Source organism: Bufo bufo, chromosome 2 (assembly GCF_905171765.1).
Source record: "Bufo bufo chromosome 2, aBufBuf1.1, whole genome shotgun sequence".
Classification (NCBI taxonomy): Eukaryota; Metazoa; Chordata; class Amphibia; order Anura; family Bufonidae; genus Bufo; species Bufo bufo.
The window spans coordinates 595,669,100-595,693,973 of record NC_053390.1 but is presented as its reverse complement, the minus strand read 5'-3'; positions in this window follow the sequence as shown (position 1 = coordinate 595,693,973).

Below are 24,874 nucleotides of genomic sequence, written 5' to 3'. Positions count from 1 at the left end.
CCCCCGGTATAAGCAGAAAGTGCCTGAAATGTTACCGAATTACTGGAAGTCGGAAAGGATGCAGCAGTTCCAAAACAAGTTAAAAAGTATGCTTTACACAGCGTATAAGGGTGATGTCACAGCACAACGGGAATCTAACAGGGAAAGAGGTGAAAGTAATCCTCCTCCTACCACGACCACGGCGGCAAGGACAGGACGCTTTACAGACGTGTTGTTGATGGAGGATATGCAGAGCTTTTTAAGTCCTACGCATCGCCACAGCCCTTCGGGGTCCACCCTCAGAGAACGACTCGACCGACAGGTAGCAGATTAACTGCAGATATCGACACTCTGAGGAGCGATGAACCCCTTGACTACTGGGTGTGCAGGCTTGACCTGTGGCCTGAGCTATCCCAATTTGCGATAGAACTTCTGGCCTGCCCTGCTTCAAGTGTCTTGTCAGAAAGGACCTTCAGTGCAGCAGGAGGTATTGTCACTAAGAAGAGAAGTCGCCTAGGTCAAAAAAGTCTAGATTACCTCACCTTTATTAAGATGAATGAGGCATGGCTCCTGAAGAGACTTACAGTGGGCGATACATTTGACTAAAAAAGGCCTGGTGATGAGATGAGCTGCCTTGGGCTAAAAATGGTCCACACGCTGCTGTATTTTATCTCTGCATACCGGATGACTTGCGTGACTTCTCCGCCACCAACTAGGGTTCAAGCCAAAATGTTTTAGTGCACTTTCTGCCTGGAAAACATAAATCTTTCCTGCAACAGTACCTAATTTTTCAGGCATGTGTACATGCCTAATTTTTCTGGCCTCTGGTGCTCCACTGTGGCTGCAAAAACAAAACAAAAAAAAAGGCACATACATGTGTCAATTCCCCTTCGTGATCGTTACCTTGTTGTGGTGAAGGGGCTTGCTTATCACAATGAAGCGATCACCTCTATGAGTGTGTTGGAAATAGCAATGTTGGCACACCCCAGATGAGATAAGGTCGTTGCTTCATTGTGAACAGTAGCGATCGGCTGGATAATTTTGCATAGAAAAAACATTAATTTTCTTTGTGATCATCTAAGGTGATCATTAAAGCCTACTAGGCCAACAATGGGCCCACACTGCAGAATCATTGTTTTATGGGTCACTTAACTGTCACTGAACTACCTCAGCACGATCATAGGCTTTGAAAAACCGCCATCGCCTGCAATCTGCCAAACGTGCGCACGAGCATAGTTATCACTACACCAAGATTGACGCATAGAGGAATAACATTTATGTCATGAGTGTGTCAACTATTGACAACTCTTTGCGGTTGTCTAAACTCTATTCCATACCCTGATAGGGGACGTAACAGGGATTAAACTGATAGGAATAGTACTACTTAACATACCACTCATATCTGGTAGCACAGTAAATTGCATGGCGCACGCGCAGTGCCACAAATTGGAAGTAAAAGGACCAACCAAGCATCTTTTTCCATCTCCCGGTTCCTAAAATCTATTCCATTCACGTCCCCTGATAGGGGACGTAACAGGAATTAAACTGTTAGGAATAGTACTACTTAACATACCACTCATATCTGGTAGCACAGTAAATTGCACGGTGCATGCGCAGTGCCCCAAATTGGAAGTAAGAGGACCGACCAAGCATCTTTTTCCATCTCCCGGTTCCTAAAATCTATTCCATACACCGGCCCCTGATAGGGAACGTAACTGGGATTAAACTGATAGGAATAGTACTACTTAACATACCACTCATATTGGGATTGCATAGTACATTGCACGTCGCACGCGCAGTGCCCCGAATTGGAAGTAAGAGGACCGACCAAGCATCTTTTTCCATCTCCCGGTTCCTAAAATCGATTCCATACACCACACCGGCCCCTGATAGGGAACAAAAGAGAGATTAAACTGGTAAGAACAGATTTTTTTAATTAAAAATAAAAGAGGACAGCCTCTGCGGAGCTGGGTATTTTTGGGCCGCGTTACTGAACGCTCATGCACAATGGCTCATGCGTCCTTTTGCGGAGGTGACAAACCTGGTCAGTCAAACCCAAGGCAACATCATCGACCTCATCCCATATGCGTTTTTTCTGGAGCGTGCCCTGCGAAGAGTGCTGGATCAGGCTGTAGATGAGCATGAAGAGGAAGAGTTGTGGTCACCATCACCACCAGAAGCAGCCTTGTCGTCGTTGATTGCTGGACCTGCGGCAACGCAGAGAGAGGAGTCTGAAGAAGAGGAATCAGAGGAGGAAGGTGGCTTTTAGGAGGTGGAAGACCAACCACAGCAGGCGTCCCAGGGGGCTTGTTGTCACCTTTCGGGGACCCTTGGTGTTGTACGTGGCTGGGTGGAGGAAGAGACCTTCAATGACGTCAGTGAGGACAAGGAACGGGACATGGCTAGCTTGGTATCCAACCTTGTGCAAATGGGGAGTTTGCGGTTGTGCAAATGGACTGTTTGCGGTTGTTTGCAGTGCGTTAAACGGGGAGTTTGGTCTGTCAGAGTTTGGTCTGTCACTGTGAAGCGGGCGTAACCCTTACACTACCTGATCGATATAACATCATACCTGATGTTTTAAAGCACGTTATTCCAAACTATTTAGGAATGTTAGGTGATTTATGCCCTTTATGGATTAAAACCCGACTCTGCGTCAACTACGTAATTTTCCATGGGAGTTTTGCCATGGATCCCCCTCCGGCATGCCACAGTCGAGGTGTTAGTCCCCTTGAAACAACTTTTCATTCACTATTGTGGCCAGAAAGAGTCCCTGTGGGGTTTAAAATTCGCCTGCCTATTGAAGTCTATGGCGGTTCGTCCGGTTTGCCTGTTCGCAAACATTTGCGGAAATTCGCGTTCGCCGTTCGCGAACGGAAAATTTTATGTTCGCGACAACTCTAGCTACCAAAAGCTGTATGTTTACTGCAGTTGCCATGGTGATGTCAACATCAGAGTTAAAGGGGACATGCACATGTTCTGTGTTTTGGACCCACACTTGGTTTTGGCTCAAAATCACTGATAGAAATCACTGACCAAACAGTGGCTGTGCGAATGAGGCCCTAATGCAATCATCTGCAGTGTCTGCCATTCTTTATACTTGACCTTTCTTTAGGTAACTTCACCACAAGTGTTGTAGACCTGCCCAAAAGTCCTATTTTCCCTAGACACATAATAAACCGTTCGAATTTAGGGAAAACGCTAAACATCTTTTCCTGTTATATTGTATTTGTTGTAGCTTACTAAAAACACACCAGTTTTATACGGAGATATCCTGCACCTGAATATAACAGTTAGATATATCTCAGTATCTTATCCCAGAAACCCCACAGTGAGCAGTGGACATAAAAGTAGCTCCTCCGGGTGTCTCCGATATTCAACACTAACCATAAAATCTGTTTCATCTCCCAAGGAGCCAACTGATGATTTTTTGATTCAAGCCGACCAATAGCTGTCTGTTTACTGCAGTTGCCATGGTGATGTCAACATCAGAGTTAAAGGGGACATTATCTGCCTGATCACTTTTTCTTTTCAAATACTAATCTTGATGAATTCCTGCACTTATGTCAAGTGTGAATGAAATCCAAATAATCTTTACATTTTATGCCATGGAGAGGTAGAAATTAAAGGGGGTTTGTCACCTATTTGTGCTGTCTTATCTGAGGGCAGTATAAAAAGGTGACAGAAATCCTGATTTTCTTAAAGTAGTGGCAATCTCCGACGGGATCTTAGTGCTGGAGTGCCTGTTAGGCCAGGTTCACATCACCGTTTAGCTTTCCGTTCTGTATTTTAAGCATCCGTTATGCTCAGTTATGCACATGTTGCATCCATTTTAGCCATTTCCGTCTGGGATCCGTTATTTTAGAGGGAAAAAATTCCTACATAATTTTTTTTTTTGCAGTCTAAAATAACGGATCGTAGACAGAAATGGCTAAAACGAAGGCAACAGTTGCATAACAGATGCCTAAAATACATGTGAACTCAGCCTTAGGCCTCATGCACACGGCCGTTGTGTAGTCGTTCCGTGCATTGGGGACTGCAATTTGCGGTCCCTAATGCACGGGCAATGTCCGTGCGGCGGCTATGACGAATCGAGACCTATTCAACTTGAATGGATCTGTGATTTGTCCGCACCGCAAAAAAACAGAACATGTATGAACCCGCAGCTCTGGATTGTGGGCCGCAATATGGCCACTGCCAGGCAACGGCTGTGTACCTGAGGCCTTAAAGGGATTGTGTCACTTCAGTAAATAGTACTTATCATGTAGAGAAAGTTAATACAAGGCACTTACTAATGTATTGTTATTGTCCATATTGCTTCCTTTGCTGGCTGGATTCATTTTTCCATCACATTATACACTGCTCGTTTCCATGGCTACGACCACCCTGCAATCCATCAGCGTTGGCTGTGCTTGCACTCTATAGTAAAAAGCACCAGCCTATATAAGCTCCCAACGTACCAGTCACCAGAGAGGCTGGTGTTTTTTTCTACAGTGTGCAAGCACGTCCACCACTGATGGATTGTAGAGATGTCGTACCATGGAAATGAGCAGTGTATAATGTGGTAAAAAAAATGAATCCAGCCAGCAAAGGAGGCAATATGGACAATCACAATACATTAGTATGCCTTGTATTAACTTTCTCCTACCATGACAAATGCCACTTGCTGAAATGACACAATCCCTTTAAAGGTAGGTTTTGTCAGCTCCCAAATCCTCTGTGTATCCCACGTCAGAAACCGCTGCGCTGTGTTTTCTGCCACTGAATGGAGCTAAACCACTAGCAGGCTCCGGGTACGGCTTTGTGGGGGGCAATAACCCTCGGCTGTATGATCTGCCGCTTGGCCTCCCATTGAATACAATGGGAGGCGGTTTCAGCGCAGATTCAGCCAGGTTTTCTGCACCAATGAAATGAACTCAGTGAGAGAGAGTGAGAGAGTGCAGTGAGAGCACAGCATGGACACGCAAGATAAGGTAGACCTCACGTCACATTGCATTTGCCACTCTAATATTTTGGTCAGTTATTTCTATCAGTGATTTTGAGCCAAAACCAGGTGCGGGTCTAACCACAGAACAGGTGCAGATCTTTCCCTTATACCTTTTGTCTGTGGAGGCTCCACTTCTGGTTTTGGCTCACAATCACTGATGGAAATCACTGACCAAACACTGATGTGTGAATGAGGCCTAACACTGCCCTCACTGATTGCACAGTATCAGAGTGGTGAAGAGAAATGAGAGCTGGTGGCCGCCCCGTGATATATAAATGCCCCAATAACAATAAGATCTCTTTCACACGTCCGTGATGACATCTGTGTCAAGATGCTCAGTCTTTCATCCGTGAAAATGTCTGTGAAGGATCCGTGTGTCCGTTTTTTGCCCTCCAGGTGTCATCTGTATTCCATATACACTGCTAGGCTGAAAATTTCGTTTCAATCACAGCTCCTACCAATGTTCAGTGAATATCACTGACAGAACGAAGTGGTTTTCACGGACCCGTAGACTCCAATGGGCTGGTTTGTTTTTGGGCAGTTTTAGGTAACAAGCTGCATCTGAGCAGCCTTCTATTTAGTTCACCACAGTGGAGAGGTCATGTTAGAATACCACAGCACCTGCTGCAGGAGCAAAGTAGTAGCTGTCGCTCCGAAATTATGGCTCAAATTCTTTGTCTTCCCTACCATCCCTGTATTTTGAAGCAATGTACCCACCTTTCAAAAACCTTGCCCTTTAAAAAACAGGGAGGATGCTGCATGCACGCTAGGCGGGCGTCCCCTTCCTCCCTCTACAGATGGTGAAGCTCCAGGTCTCCAGACACATCAAGCATTGCTCTGCAAATGGCCGTTTGTCCTTCTGTTATGGAACCTTCATCTGTGGGTTCTTTATGTCATAGACTTATGCATCTATGACATCAGCAGCACAGTTGCCATAGTTACTACAGGGGCTTATTATTGATACCTACCTCATGCACTTTAACTGTGAAGTCAGCCACAGTGGTCCCAAGTATTAACCCTTTCTTGACTGACTGGAGACTCTACAATGCACTTGTCACTAGAAAGGCCCCTAATCACTATGGCATTTACAAGCTGCCCTAACAATAGTAAGTTAGGGAGTGTAATGACAGATTTGAGGTGTAATATGCACACCCATGCCCTCAAGTCCATTTGCTACATCTGAATTTACACAGATTCCAGTGGACTTTTCTTTAAGTAGCGATCTACCAAACTATCACATTAACAAGATTTTAGTATAACCAGTTTCTTATACATTGTCTTTGAAATGCAGACATCCCAACCTGCAAAACCTCATTTCAGGGAGGTTTTCTTTTTTTTTCTTTCACAAACTTTTTATGACATTTTCCAAACACATGCAGTATCTGCACACTTTGCTCTATGGTGTGGAGGACTGGGCTCATTACCCTGCCCCAAATTATCATATTTATGTATATGATTAAAGGGATTCTGTCACCACCTATAAGCCCTGTGAGCTAAACATATGCTCATGTCCAGGGCAGCATTCTGATTTCTAAGGTGGCCTTATAAAAGCTATTTGGGGCTTTATTCTGCGGAAAAACAGGTTTTACTAACCTGTCAATCATTGAACTAAGGTGCCTAAGCAGGGAAGGTCTGTGGATGCATGGTGCCCGGCCGCACGCATCGCCGTTCGTGCCCAGCGCCGCCTTCTACTCCTCAGTGCCCCCTCCCCCTCCTTCCCCCTCCTCCCGCTTTGAGATCCCGCGCGTACTCACAGTCTCAGACTGATGCGCCGTTGCGGACTGCTGGCATCGGCTTCTTCTTGCACTGTGCGCACGCGCCGAGAAGGGGACACTGCTACAGGTTGCCGGAAAGATTTACTGCGAGTAAACTAGAGATGAAACGATTCATGAATTGAATCTTTGGTTCATTCGCTGAGCTGGCAAGAAGCAAGTGAACCGAAGCTTAGGATGCGCATGCGCGGATGCTTCGATTCACTTGCTGACTCGCTGAGTCGGCTCTTGGTCTGAGTCAGGAAGTTTATTCTTTAAAACCCTGTGTGTAATTATCTACCCCACTGTAGGAAAAAAAAAAAACATCCGGGGGGGGGGGGGGTAAATTTAACACTCGGGTAAATAATAGAATTAAAATGGAGGGTTAAATGTGTAAATGTATTTAAAAAAAATACATCTCTCTCAATAGTTATATAGCTACTGAATGAGGCAGAAGAAGGGATGCCTTTAACATATATATCTCCTTGAGAAGCCAATTTGATCCTAAAGGGTTAATTCAACCTGTAATCTAAACTCTGTGTCCTGTCACTTCTCTTATCTCTCTGCTCTGCTATCAGTAAACCTTTCCGGGATATATTGTTTCACATGCGGGTGTCAGGGAGCCGCTATCTAATAGCGGAAGACTCCCTGAACGTCCGGGAGACTTGAGATCCCTGGAAATGACCAATACCTCATCTAAAAAAAATCTGCATGGAAGCTTTCACAAAGAGTACACATTCAAAACGAATAGGAATCAGGATTGGTACAGAGAAGAATAAAGGGGGTCATTTATCAAACTGGTGTAAAGTAGAACTGGATTCCTCATTTCATTTTCCAAAGGAGCTGTCCAAAATAAAAGATAGAATCTGATTGGTTTAATTTATGCTACAGATTTCCACTGTATATTTCACCGTTTGCAATGCGTAGGGTTAGATCTTTGGTAAATCCGCACCGAAATCCACTGTGGAATGTCAGCAAAATCTGCAGTAAAATTTCCAAGAAAGGGACCCTGTCACACACAGCCAGAAAAGGAGGAAGTGGCCGACGTTGTGTTGCTCTCTCCTTTCACTTTAGTGGGGCTTAGGTAGAATCGGACCTGCTATAGATAGACGGCCTATCTTGTAGCGTGTATTATATATCTTATTGTGTGAGTTGTATCCCATATTGTTCTGATCCTTCTGTATTTGATAAAGGATGACTTTCGGCTCCGCTGAATCTGGGAGGCTGTGTGGTGATAGGAACATACATTTTTTGATCCAATTTGATTAGGCTAATACCAGATGTTGGGTCAACTGGGCCATTGTGGTATTGTTTAATAAGATGAGCACCAATCTTCACACAAGCAAATCACTTAATCCCATGGAAATGTATGGAGGTCTAGAGATAAAGTCTCTACTCACAGCATGAGGTGGACAGTCTGTAAGTCTACATTGGAATATGAGTAAATATACATATTAGGGCTCATGTACACGGTCGTGTTTTATTGTCTGTAAATGGCGGATACGCTAAAAGCCGAGTGCATGCCACCATTTATTTTTTAACTTCTGTAGAAATTTACAATCCTTGTCCACAAAACGGACAAGAATAGGACATGTTCTACCATGGCAATACATGGCACATGCTTCCAAACACACAATAATAACATTTTTTCATTTTCTATTTTATTTTATAGAACCTTAATGCAATAAAAACACGAGACTAGAGAGTGGAGATAAGCCGAGGCCTGTTTATTTAAACTCAAACCAACTTTAATATACTCAAAATATTACCCATATAAACACCATGAGCCTAGTCATAAACTCAGACTCGTTTAAACCATAAATACATCAGAGTCCATCCCATCCCGGGATGACTATATCAACCACCCTGCACAGACCTCGACTTTACAAACAAAATTGGGGTGGGGGGGGGGGGGGAACAAACTGGTCCAGGCTCCCAGGGCAGGTGAGGCAAACAGGCAAACCAGCCCCTGGAGCCTGGACACTTATAGCCCCCCAACCCCACTAATCCACCAATGATTCACTGTCACCAGGGCTCGATCCCAGCGACATCATAGGTCATTAAGATGACCAATTAAGAACATCACCGGGCAGAATTAAAATTATGCCCAGCGATCCTCAGAGAGCGGGAAAAAATTTCCCTCCAAAACCTCTTGACTAAAAATAACCTCTAATCACTGGGCAGAGAACTGACCTCTCAGTGACCAGAGCCCATAGACAGGCAATGCAAGTATTGCCATGTGTACCCCTCCATAATGTCCGGGGTACCTTCATTCTACAGTTATTGGAGTGACTGTAAACACATTTGTGTGATCCTCTGAGGTGGAAGCAGGTAGACACTGACCCTGTTTTATCCTTAAAGGGGTTATCCCATGACTAATGTAAAAAAATGTAATCAGACATCATATAGTACATGACAACCTCTTTCTAACAAAGCTAGAACCAGCCCTGTACCTCACATGGATCCAGAGATCTCCCCATTCAATGCTTCTGTCACAGATGATGTTGCAGATAGCTGGAAGTTATGGATAAACATCCGACTGGCTTTATCCCCAACTAAGGAGCATAAAGATGACCCCTATAAAACCTTAGAGCTCACCCTGACTGCTAAGTACATACAAGGGTCTCAGAGGTAGACGATTGCATGCCCTCGTACCTAGACTGTGTGACACCTGAAAACCCTATAATAGTGAGGGGACACGACCACCGGATCCCTGCACTTAATACGGAGGGAGTCAGGGTCACCTAGAATCAAGCCAGCAAGGAACTACAAAACATGAAAGGACTTATCTGAACAAGCAGCAACAGAAGTCTCCAGCAGTGAACACTTAAGTCCAGGAAATAGTATAAACCGCAAAGTGAGGCAGTATGGGAGGCAATATAAAGGAAAGAGGATTAGTCTAAATAGGTGACACCTGGGAGAAGGAAATGAGATGACAAAGTGAAACCAAAACAAAGAACATCATGCAAGATGTAGAAAAGGACGTCTGTCAGACCTTCTCACAGAAGTGGCGGTGACACTGCTGGATTGATATCAAGCTGACAGCTCAAAGGGAGTGTCTTTTCTGCTGCAGCTAAGAGGCATGTCCATGCTCTCCCTATCACAGCTCAGGAGCCAGTTGAAGGATGAAACTGAGCATGTGCGGCCATCTCAGTGAGCAGGTCAAAGAAATATGAAAAAAAGCAAACAGCAGGTGACGCTACACAGACACATTTTATTGAATAACTCTGGGGATATGCTAACTTTTTAATTACATATAAATACAAAAGTATTCAGACCCAGGTGCTGGTTTGAAAACTGTAGAATATTTTCTGTGGGACAACCCCTTTAAATGCTGTGTGGAGAAAAATACAATAAAGAAATAAATATATCACCAGTCCGCAATAATGCTGTGCAGCAGGTCCGAAAAGTGATGTGGGTTCAATCACGTTATAAACAGGTACAATATATGGGGTTCGGACCGCGCTCTGGTCCAGGTCAGTGTGCAAGTTCTTAGTCCTTCGTACTTCCTCGTTTACAAAGAGAGCCCGAGGGCTGCAAATATCCCTCAAGTAGATATCCTGCAACCAATGGAATTATAATAGTGTGAGTCCGTATGTAACAATAACCTGCATTGCACTGATTCTACTCACACAATGCGTATCAAACAAGGCGTAAATGTAATCCCTCCGTGGTAAGTTGCTCTTGTTCTATCCGAACAGCCACGTTTCCATACAATCTGGTTAGATCCCCACACGGACTCAAATGATGTATACCTCAGACAAATCTATAATTCTTTTCTTCAGATTCCTGCAAATTTTCTGTGGACAAGAATGGCTTCTGCAATAGTGAAGCTCCGTATAACTTGTTAAAAACTTTTTATTTGTCCATACTTACAAGACAACTTTCTTAAAACAGCTTTTTAAAACACATAAAAGTTACAATGGACGAATAAGGAGGAGGGGGAGGGTGAAAACAAGTGTGCCCCTGACGAAGCTCTAGGAGTGAAACCCGGGTCGGGCAGAAGCAGCAGACGCTGGGAATTTTATGTGTTTTAAAAAGCTGTTTTAAGAAAGTTGTCTTGTAAGTATGGACAAATAAAAAGTTTTTAACAAGTTATACGGAGCTTCACTATTGCAGAAGCCATTCTTGTCCACAGAAAATTTGCAGGAATCTGAAGAAAAGAATTATAGATTTGTCTGAGGTATACATCATTTGAGTCCGTGTGGGGATCTAACCAGATTGTATGGAAACGTGGCTGTTCGGATAGAACAAGAGCAACTTACCACGGAGGGATTACATTTACGCCTTGTTTGATACGCATTGTGTGAGTAGAATCAGTGCAATGCAGGTTATTGTTACATACGGACTCACACTATTATAATTCCATTGGTTGCAGGATATCTACTTGAGGGATATTTGCAGCCCTCAGGCTCTCTTTGTAAACGAGGAAGTAAGAAGGACTAAGAACTTGCACACTGACCTGGACCAGAGCGCGGTCCGAACCCCATATATTGTACATGTGTGGAGAAAAATGTTTCTCTCTGTAATGGAGATCGCAGATTCGAATAATACATCTGGTATGTCACTGTCCATGTTGTGGGACTATTTGTGAGGTATTCCAGCTTCGCCTGCTTTTAAAGTGAATGGGGCCCGCCGCCAACTTGCGGTTTGCTAACATTTGATCGCGTTCGCGAACCGTCCCGGCCGATGTTCGTCCATCACTACACCCGGGACCCCCGCCAATCAGCTGTTTGAGAAGGCAGTAGTGCCACAGCTTTCTCTCAGCTTTCCCTAGCCCATATGACATCACATTCATTGGTCACATGGCCTAGGCGCAGCTCTATACAATGTACAGCGCTCTGATTGGTAAACTGTGAGAAGGTCTGTTGCATTCTCAAACAGCTGATCAGCGAGGGTCCCGGATGTCAGACCACCACTGATCAGATATTGATGACCTATCCAGAGGATAGGACATCAGTATAAAACTCCCTGAAAACCACTTTAATCTGTGAAGGCTGACTCAAGGAGGAAGATGTTGAGCCAGACTGGAATTATCAGATATACAACTACATTAGGCATATTAATCCTAACATCTCCTTTTAGAGATGGATTGCACAAGGTATTAAATCATTAGTTGATATACAGTATGTACTAATCTAGTTATATACCTTTAAAAGGGTATTGCGGTAGGAAAAAGTTATCAGATCAGGTTGGTGGGGGTACTACCGGTGGGACCCCCACCAATCCCAAGAACAGGGCCCTGTACCCCCGGCAAGCCCCCTGCTGCTCCCCTGAAATGACCTGCGTGGCCGGTCGCACAAGTGCACGGCCGCTCCATTCATTTCTGTGGGTGTTCCGGAGATAGCCAAGCACTGTACTCGCCTATCTCCGGAACTTCCATAGAAATGGATAGAGCAGGATAACTTTCACCTACCGGAATACCCCTTTGAGAAGTTTTAGCCAAAGGCCTCTGATTTGTTGACATATCTTCAAATGAAGGGCTTGTTCACACAAACGTGCCGTGTTTTGCGGTCCTCAAATTGCGGATCCGCAAAACACGGATGGTCCTTAATAGAAATGCCTATTCTTGTCAGCAAAACGGACAAGAATAGGACATGATATATAATTTGTGCAGGTCTACGGAACGGAGCAACGGATGCGGACAGCACACGTAGTGTCTTGGCGCTAACATCGACCTGTAAGGCTGAGTTCATACTTGAGTTATTTGGCCCCGTAACTTCCCAAATAAGTGAAGTGTGCAGTGATTCTAAGAGTGACGCCTGTCATCTGCATGTCATACGAAATCACAGTATTATTTCACTACCAAAGCAGACTCCATATGTGTGTAACTGCAAGGCACAGTGTTCTACACCACTATAAAGGCTCTCTTCAGCCAGGAAATAGCAGTTTTTTAACGTAATTCGCTGGGAATTTATTCAGATCGAACCAAATTTTTTTTTGTTTTATTTGGCGAAACGGCAAATCAAATTTTTAAATAAAATTCACTCATCTCTAGTTGCCAGGGGAGAAAGGTCAGTCTTTCAAATGGGAGACTATTTTGTTGCTTTCCAGTCTTCTGGACTCACAAAGGAGTGTCTTCGACTCCTATACACTGGGCATTCCATGGCTGGTTTCATGATCCTCACATCAATTGGTCCAGCAATTTCATTAATTCCTCTTATTAAAAATGTGATATAGCAATATATATGTTAAATTAAAAATATCAATGTTTAATACCCTGAAGCACAAAAACACTTTTATATTGATTCATCCAAACAAAACTAAATAAAAAAAATAAAGAAAAGAGGACAAAACTTTCTTTAGGCAAAAACACTTGTCTCACTTCAGCAAATGGCATTTATCATGTAGAGAAATTGAATACAAGGCAATTACTAATGTATTGTTATTGTTCATATTGCCTCCTTTGCTGGCTTGATTCATTTTTCAGTCACGTTATACACTGCTCATTTCCATGGTTACGACCACCCTGTAATCCAGCAGCGGTGGTTGTGCTTACACCATATAGGAAAAGGCACTGGCCTATGTGCACTCCCATAGTCCTGGCCACCAGGTGGTGAGGTGACAGGTTCTCTTTAAGTTCTGTTGAAATTAAGGGGCACATTTATTAGGACCGGCGTTTTAGACGCCGGTCATAATAAAAGCCTGTAGCTAGCGGGGTGTCCGCGGAAGTTATGAAGAGGCGCATGCCTCTGCATAACTTCAGCGCATCCACTTTCTACGCCTAAAACAGCAACTAAGCATTGACCCGCCATCTGCGCCTGAAATAAGCCTAATTTAGGAGTATTTCAGTATAGTAAATGACCCCCTAAATCTGTGCAGCAGCTCTAGCCATTCTGACAGCTCCCTGACCGAATGTAGCTGCTTGCAGAATCTTTATACAGGGAGTGCAAAATTATTAGGCAAGTTGTATTTTTGAGGATTTATTTTATTATTGAACAACAACCATGTTCTCAATGAACCCAAAAAACTCATTAATATCAAAGCTGAATATTTTTGGAAGTAGTTTTTAGTTTGTTTTTAGTTTTAGCTATTTTAGGGGGATATCTGTGTGTGCAGGTGACTATTACTGTGCATAATTATTAGGCAACTTAACAAAAAACAAATATATACCCATTTCAATTATTTATTTTTACCAGTGAAACCAATATAACATCTCAACATTCACAAATATACATTTCTGACATTCAAAAACAAAACAAAAACAAATCAGTGACCAATATAGCCACCTTTCTTTGCAAGGACACTCAAAAGCCTGCTATCTATGGATTCTGTCAGTGTTTTGATCTGTTCACCATCAACATTGCGTGCAGCAGCAACCACAGCCTCCCAGACACTGTTCAGAGAGGTGTACTGTTTTCCCTCCTTGTAAATCTCACATTTGATGATGGACCACAGGTTCTCAATGGGGTTCAGATCAGGTGAACAAGGAGGCCATGTCATTAGATTTTCTTCTTTTATACCCTTTCTTGCCAGCCACGCTGTGGAGTACTTGGACGCGTGTGATGGAGCATTGTCCTGCATGAAAATCATGTTTTTCTTGAAGGATGCAGACTTCTTCCTGTACCACTGCTTGAAGAAGGAGTCTTCCAGAAACTGGCAGTAGGACTGGGAGTTGAGCTTGACTCCATCCTCAACCCGAAAAGGCCCCACGAGCTCATCTTTGATGATACCAGACCAAACCAGTACTCCACCTCCAGCTTGCTGGCGTCTGAGTCGGACTGGAGCTCTCTGCCCTTTACCAATCCAGCCACGGGCCCATCCATCTGGCCCATCAAGACTCACTCTCATTTCATCAGTCCATAAAACCTTAGAAAAATCAGTCTTGAGATATTTCTTGGCCCAGTCTTGACGTTTCAGCTTGTGTGTCTTGTTCAGTGGTGGTCGTCTTTCAGCCTTTCTTACCTTGGCCATGTCTCTGAGTATTGCACACCTTGTGCTTTTGGGCACTCCAGTGATGTTGCAGCTCTGAAATATGGCCAAACTGGTGGCAAGTAGCATCTTGGCAGCTGCACGCTTGACTTTTCTCAGTTCATGGGCAGTTATTTTGCGCCTTCGTTTTTCCACACGCTTCTTGCGACCCTGTTGACTATTTTGAATGAAACGCTTGATTGTTCGATGATCACGCTTCAGAAGCTTTGCAATTTTAAGAGTGCTGCATCCCTCTGCAAGATATCTCACTATTTTTGACTTTTCTGAGCCTGTCAAGTCCTTCTTTTGACCCATTTTATCAAAGGAAAGGAAGTTGCCTAATAATTATGCACACCTAATATAGGGTGTTGATGTCATTAGACCACACCCCTTCTCATTACAGAGATGCACATCACCTAATATGCTTAATTGGTAGTAGGCTTTCGAGCCTATACAGCTTGGAGTAAGACAACATGCATAAAGAGGATGATGTGGTCAAAATACTCATTTGCCTAATAATTCTGCACTCCCTGTATGTAATGTACATTCCAGGGGCATAGCAAGTAACCGTGGGGCTTCATAGCAAAATTGACTTGGGCCCCACTCTATCACGACCACCTTCTGCAGCAATTCCAGTACATGAATTTTATGATTATTATGGTCTCCCTGATGCACAAGGATAATGTAAAAGTTGAAGTGACTTTATTGTACATATTGTAGATAATTGACACAGTTATGTCACAAAATAGCAATAATGCACACAGTGATGTCACTAGTAGGAGAATATACACAAATAGGTCATTGCATAGGAATGACACACATAGAAAGGTCATCATGTATCCCTTCTCTATGTTGAAAAGAGGTAATACAGGGTGGCCCACGAAAAAGTAGACAGTCTCCAGCAATAGTATGACAAAATGAATGAGCAAGTGGATTGTTTTTTTTAATAACTTACATGGTACACGATGTAGAAAGTGGTCCCCATTCATATCTATGCATTTTTGGGCACGTCGGATTATGTCGGCTGATACTACTTGTAATGTTGTGGATAGTGTTTGTGATATTTTCCTTCAGTTCATCCAGGGATGTGGATTGTTAGCGGACATTTTCTGTTTTGAATTTCCCAACAGATAAAAATTGCATGAGGACAAGTCTGAGGAACGTGGTGACCATAACCTCTTGCTCACAGTTTGCTCCTACATCAACAGTTCATGAATCCGTGCCAGTGAGGTGTGGAATGTTGTTCCATCTTGTTGGAAAGAGCAGGACATTTTTGTTTCTGCAGCATCACTGCTGTAGAGCTGCAAGCAGTATCGGCCAACATAATCCGATGTGCCCAAAGATGCATAGACCGGAACAGGGACCACTTTTAGCATCTTTTGTGACTTGTGGGTAATTAAAAAAATAACAATCCACTTGCTCATTCATCTTGTCATACTATCGCTGGAGGTGGGCTACTTTTTTGTGGCCCACCCTGTATATAAAATAGGGGTAAACGTGGAGCCCAACAGTCATTATTTGCTGCACCTTATGTCTGAATGAAAATGCATTTCTGGTATTTTACAGTAGAAACCCATACTCTTCAAAAAGTCTCGTGTCCAGACCTAATTTATTTATTTATTTAATGCACTTATATAGCGCTGCTATATACCGCAGCTCTTTACAGACATTAGCATCCAACTGTCCTTAATGGGGCTCACAATCTAAGTTCCCTATCAGTATGTCTTTGGAGTGTAGGAGGAAACTGGAGGAAATCCACACAAGCACAGGGAGAACATACAAACTCCATGCAGATGTTGTTATTGCTCAGATTCGAACCTAGGACCCCAGCACTGCAAGGCACCAGTGCCAACCAGTGAGCCACCGTGCTGCCCACTTATGGCGTAGCCTTAATAAAAATAAATGATGCCATCTATCTCTATGAACGTATCTATGCTTCAAGAGGGACAACTGATTAATTCCTTAAGATATGGAAGCTCAAAAACTCTCAGAAGAATCTTGTCACCCACACTTTTAAAAATATGAGGTTCTTAGCACACAATCTGATGACATTGTGTGAGCCCATCTGCCACGTCAAGGCGACCTCATTCAGATAGGTCCCTACACTAAGAGTCTTTTTTTTTTTATAACATGATTTACACTGATTTGCACTATTAATTTGAAAAGCCAAACTGATAAGCAGTATATTGGTGTTTTTCTATAACAACTGACTACTCTATATAAAATAATGTAAAAGCACACTGCAAGTGATAACACCAGTTACACTCAATATATCCTGTTATATGTATAACGTGTTAGTGTAGGGACCCACCTAAACAAGGAGGGATTAAGCACTGCAAAAGGGCTAACAAAACAGATGTGAATTTAATATATGAAATAAAATTCAACCCATGTAATGTTATAACAATATTGATTGCAACTGGTACACCATGCAATGTTTGTATAGTCAGTCACTGCAGAAGAAAAGCTTTTTTGTTTTTGGTGCATTATGTGGCGAAGGCCAAGCTTTGATTTTTCTAAAATGTAAAATTTAGAACAGAACTTTTCTCCTATTACTGTGTAACATTTTATGGATATCACGCAGGAAGTGATATCATACACTATATACGCTACACTTAACCTATATACAGACACTATATAAATTACACTGATTCTATACACACTGCATGCATTTACCCTATACATAGACTACACTTACCTTTCACATACACTATATACACCACACTTACCCTGTGTATGAACAGTATATATATACACTACATTACACTTACCTGATATACATACTATATAGACTACACTAACCGTAAATATACACTAGACTATTCTTACTCTATATATACATTACGTAGAGTACATGTACCCTAAATATACACTATATACATTATACTTGCCTTATACATACACTATATACTGTACACATACCTTATACACTAAATATTGACGACACTCACCCTATACAAGCACTATATACACGATATATACACTATATACTCTACACATACTCAATATACAGACTAAGTATAAAGATTACACTTATATACACACTACAGAGACTACACTATACATATACTATATACACTACATTAATCCTATATGCTGACACTATATAGATTACTTATCCTATATACACACTATATACTGTACACTACACTTACCTTTTTTACAGACATTAAATAGATTACACTTATCCTATAAGCACACTATATAGATTACACCTATCCTATGTAAACACTATGTAGACTACACTTACCTTACACATAAACTGTATACACTACACTTACCCTATACACACACTATATACACTATACATGCACTATATATACTACATTTACCCTATATACAGACACTTTATAGATTAATTATCCTATATACACACACACTATATACACTACACATACCGTATGTAACACTATAATGACTACACATGTCATATACATACACTATATACACTAAACTTACCCCATATACAGAAACTATATAAATTACACATATCCTATACATACAATATATTCATTGCACTTACCCCACATATAATATATATATATATATATATATATATATATATATACACATACACTACACATACCCTATATACAGATAATATATAAATTAAATAACACTTACCCTGTACAAACACTATATACACTATAAATTTACTATATACTCTACACATACCTAATATACAGACTAGTTATAAAGATTACACTTATCATATATACAAAACATAAATACTACATTTATGCTTTATACATACTACATAGACTACACTATGCAGATATACTATATACTATACACTTAACCTATACATAAACTATATACACTACATTTATCCTATATGCAGACACTATATAAATTGCTTACCCCTATATACACACTATATATACTACACTTACCTTATATACAGACATTACATACATTACACTTATCCTATAAGCACACTATATAGATTATACCTATGTAAACACTATGTAGACTACACTTACCCTACACATACACTATATTCACTACACTTACCCTATACACACACACTATATACACTATACATACACTAAATACACTACTCTTACCATATATACAGACAATATGTAGATTATCATATATACACACTATATGCACTACAGTTACAGTATGCTCACATTATATAAACTACACATTTCATATACATACACTATATACACTAGACTTACCGCATATACAGACACTATAAAAATTACACTTATCCTATACATACACATACACTATATAGACTATACTTACCCTGTGTATGCACAGTATATATATATATCTACACTACATTACACTTACCTGATATATATACTATATAGATTAAACTTACCGTAAATATACACTAGACTATTATTACTCTATATATTCATTACATAGGGTACATGTACCCTAAATATACACGATATACAATATACTTGCCTTATACATACACTATATACTGTACACATACCCTATACACACAATATTGACAGCACTTACCCTATACAAGCACTACATACACTACATATAAACTATATACTCTACACATACTAAATATACAGACTAACTATAAAGTTTACACCTATATACACACTACATAGACTACACTATACATATGCTATATACACTACATTAATCCTATATGCTGACACTATAGATTGCTTATCCTATATACACGCTATATACACTACACTTACCTTTTTTACAGACATTAAATAGATTATAATTATCCTATAAGCACACTATATAGATTACACCTATCCTATGTAAACACTATGTAGACTACACTTACCTTACAGATAAACTGTATACACTACACTTACCCTATACACACACTATATACACTATACAAAACTATATATACTACACTTACCCTATATACAGACACTTTATAGATGAATTATCCTATATACACACTATATATACTACACTTACCGTATGCAACACTATAATGACTACACATATCATATACATACACTATATACACTAAACTTACCCTATATACAGACACTATATAAATTACACATATCCTATACATACAATATATACATTGCACTTACCCCACATATAATATATATATATATATATACTACACATACGCTATATACAGATAATATATAAATTAAACAACACTTACCCTGTACAAACACTATATATGCTATACATTTACTATATACTCTACACATACCTAATATACAGACTAGTTATAAAGATTACACTTATCATATATACAAAACATAAATACTACATTTATGCTTTATACATACTACATAGACTACACTATGCAGATATACTATATACAATACACTTACCCTATACATAAACTATATACACTGCATTTATCCTATATGCAGACACTATATAAATTGCTTACCCCTATATACACACTATATATTCTACACTTACCTTATATACATACATTAAATAGATTACACTTATCCTATAAGCGCACTATATAGATTATACTTATGCACACACTATGTAGACTACACTTACCCTACACATACACTATACACACTACACTTACCATATATAACACTATATACACTATACATACACTAAATACACTACACTTACCATGTATACAGACACTATGTAGATTAATTATCATATATACACATTATATGCACTACACTTACCGTATGCTCACATTATATGAACTACACATACCCTATACATACACTATATACACTAGCCTTAGTCAGTATACAGACACATTATAGATTACACTAATCCTATATACACACTACATAGACTACACTTACCCTACACATACACTAAAATCGCTGCACTTGCTGCACCGTATAATACAATATATACACTACACTTACCCTATGCACAAACACTATAAAGATTTACTTATCCTGCATACACACTATGTAGACTACACTTAACTTATATACACACACACTATGTAGACTACACTACCTTATATACACACACTATGTAGACTACACTTCCCCTATCTACATACTGTATAGACTACATTTACCATGTATAGAAACTTTATAGACAATACTTACCCTATATATACACTACATATATTAAAGTTACCATATACATACACTATATACACTACACTTACTCTATATACAGACACTATATAGAGTACACTTATCCTACACACATACGCTATATACACTATGGTTATCCTATATACACACTATTACACCACACCTTATTCATACACTATATACACTTACCCTATATACAGACTAACTATAAAGCTGACACATTCTATAAACACAACACATAGAGTACACTTACTGTTTATACACTAATACATACCACATAGACTACGCTTACCCTATACATTATCTATATACACTACATTTACCTTATACATACACAAAATACACTACACTTACCCAATATACAGACACAATATAAATTACACTTACCTGATATACAGACACAATATAGATTACACTTATCCTATGTACACACTATATAGAGTACACTAACACTATGTAGACTACACTTAACCTATATACATACTATATAGACTACACTTACCCTATACATCCACCATATAAACAACATTTACCCTATGCATCCACTATATAGACTACACTTACCCTATATATAGACAATATAGATTACACTTACTGTATGTACACGCCGGAAAATATGGTGCGGTGCGGGACAGAGGCACAGATTGGAATCCCATGAAAGCACTACAGAGTGCTTCCGTTGGTTTTCTGTCCGTGCCTCTACACAGCAAAAAAGTAGTGCATGCGGACTTCAACAGAGGCAAGGCCGGCACACATGAGCCCTAAGTCACATGGCAGTGACATTACTTACGGCAGCAGCTATTTTCCAATATTGAGGACATGTTGAGGACATTTTGCAATAAAAACAGAGTAAACAGAGCTGTGGCAGGGACGTGGACTGTGACTCGGTGACTCGGCACTTGTGCACATCGATCTGCTGCCACTTCTCAAAACAGTGCAGATCCAGAAAGTGCATGCTCCAATGATGCAAGACTACACCTGGAAGTAAAGGCACCGAACCTGGCGCCTTCACTTCAGGGTGGACTGACATGTCTCGGTGCATGTGCAGTCGGAATCTGCTCAGGAAGCAGAAGATCAGGTCCACAAGAACTGAGTCACAGCACAGGCACGAAAATACTGGGCTAGGCAAGATTTCAGGCCCTGTCAATCAGAGAGGAGATGGACATTTCAAAAGCGGAGCTCCAAGGCTTCTGGCCATCCCCTTCTGCTCGAAAGAGTGAACTTGCATAATAATATAAAAACTGATATTTCAGGAATGCTGCTATATACAAAGATACTAAGGTTTAATAGGGTTGATCATGCTGACAGACGCTCTTTAAGAATATACTATACACTGAGAATATATGTAATGCCTGTTGATGTTTTCTCCTGTGGTCCGTGAGAAGGTTCTCTGTGAAGACTGCGGAGACTGAAGATTGTGTCTGAATTAAAAAGAAAACATGACATAAATATTCCAGCAGTTGTTGGACTCTTTAACACATACTGTCTATCAGGATGGACCCCGTGTCTCAATATTGTATCAAACAACGAGTGACCCCGATGTCCATTCTAACTTGTCACACCTCACCTTTCATTTGCTAAGTGAACTGGACAACTGCAACTTCTGATACTCACTAATTTCCAACATTTTGTCATTTTCTGTGATTTTGTTGATGTCGTCACATAAAAAATGTACATGTAGTCTCAGCCCAATGGAGATTCTTAAAGGGTTGCAAAAAGAAGTATAAAAAGTATTCCCAAATCGTGCACTGAGACCCTATTTAGCATAAAACAGAAATTTGGGTAATTTGGGTAATAAAAGAATCAAGCAGATTATTATTTTTTATTCACATAGCCGCATCAGGGCTTGTCTTTTGAAGTACAAGATGTACTTTCTAATGGCACCATTTATAGTTGCATACAATGTGAATGGGAAGCGGAAACAAATTTCAAATGGGGTGGAATTATAAAAAAAATTAACAATTCTGCAACAGTTTTATATTATTTTTTTTAAACACAGTTTCCTATGCATTAAAACTGACCTATTATTTTTATTCTTGGTCATTACGATTACATTAGTCCCAGGTGCCTGCAGTTTAAAACAGAAGACACCTGGCGGATATCGCGCCCGCTCTGCTCATGCGGTTTTTGTTACAGAAGTGCACAGAAATCCGTACAGAAATTTGTGTGACTTTCTGCACCTTACCCTACACCCGTATACAGGCACCCTAAGGCTTGGAGGGGAGTATGCAAATTAACTCATACCAGCCCAACCAACTATCTGAATACAAAATTACCCTTTTTGGGAGGGTTTTTCCGATATTTATATGACTGTGCCTGTAGTAATAGAGCAAGATTTGCATTTAAGGGTTCAATCCAAAAAAGCTGGTTTCACAAGCTAAGGCCTCATGCACACGACCGTGCCGTTTTTTTGCGGTCCGCAACAAACGGAAGCCGCCTGTGTTGCGCCGGCAATATAAATGCCTATTCTTGTCCGCAAAGCGCGGACAAGAATAGGACATGTTATATTTTTTTAGCGGTGCCGCGGAACGGAGCCACGGATGCGGACGGCACACGGAGTGCTGTCCGCATCTTTTGCGGCCCCATTGAAGTGAATGCATGAGGCCTAAAGCCGCAATGCATATGAAGAACCTCACTGACAGGCAACTATATGAGATGAGTTTAATGACTCCAAGAATTTTCACATTTTAAGGCTTCATTCACACAGTCAGTGTTTGGTCAGTGATTTCCATCAGTGATTGTGAGCCAAAACCAGGAGTGGATCCTACACAGACATAAGGTAGAAGGGAAAGATCTACACCTATTCTGTGTTTTGGACCCGCACTTGGTTTTGGCTCAAAATCACTGACCGAAATCACTGACCAAACACTGACTGTGCGAATAAGGCCCTAATGCAATCATCTGCAGTGTCTGCCATTCTTTATACTTCACCTTTCTTTAGGTAACTTCACCATAAGTGTTGTAGACCTGACCAAAAGTAGTATTTTCCCTAGACACATAATAAACCGTTCAAATTTAGGGAAAACGCTAAACATCTTTTCCTGTTTTATTGTATTTATTGTAGTTTACTAAAAACACACCAGTTTTATACGGAGATATCCCGCACCTGAATATAACAGTTAGATATATCTCAGTATCTTACCCCAGAAACCCCACCGTGAGCAGTGGACGTAAAAGCAGCTCCTCCGGGTGTCTCCGAAATTCATCACTAACCATAAAATCTGTTTCATCTCCCAAGGAGCCAACTGATGATTTTTAGATTGAAGCCGACCAATAGCTGTCTGTTTACTGCAGTTGCCATGGTGATGTCAACATCAGAGTTAAAGGGGACATTACCTTCCTGATCACTTTTTCTTTTCAAATACTAATGTTGATGAATTCCTGCACTTATGTCAAGTGTGAATGAAATCCAAATAACCTTTACATTTTATGCCATGGAGAGGTAGAAATTAAAGGGGGTTTGTCACCTATTTGTGCTGTCTTATCTGAGGGCAGTATATAAAGGTGACAGAAATCCAGATTTTTTTAACCCCTTAAGGACGCAGGGCGTATCGGTACGCCCTATTTCCCGAGTCCTTAAGGACTCAGGGCGTACCGGTACGTCCTACCTTGAAATCGGCATTCCGGCGCCCCAGGGGTTAATCGGAACGGGATTTCGGCTGAAATCATTCAGCCGGCATCCCGTAACAATGCAGGGGGGGGTCATTTGACCCCCCCGCATCGACGATCGCAGAAAACCGCAGGTCAATTCAGACCTGCGGTTTTCTGCGTTTCCGGTCCATTCGGGTGTCATGTGACCCGATGAACCGGAAAAAGACTGCGATCGGTGGCGTAATTTTACACCACCTATCGCAGTCCGAGGATTTGGAGAGGCGGTGCTGGCCCTGGTGCTGAACGCCGCTGTCCAGGGTGCTGATTGGAGCAGGGGAGAGAGGCGCGAGATTCAAACTTCCTGCGCTCCTCTCTCCCCTCCTCTTCCTGTCCAGCACCCTGACCGTGCAGCACCGTCCAGAACGAGCTCCTGTGTCCCCACAATCGGCATCCATCACCCTCCTGCACCCATCGCCACCCAGGTAGGTTAGGGTCAGTGAGGGAGAGGCACCGTTAGGCAGGGAAAGAAGGGAAAAGTTAGTTAGAAAAAAATAAAAATAAAACTTTTATTTCCAAACTTTCTTTGATCCATCCATCAGACCCCCCCACCACCAGACCCCCACCCCACCCCACCCCCCTTCCCCACCACCAGCCCCCCA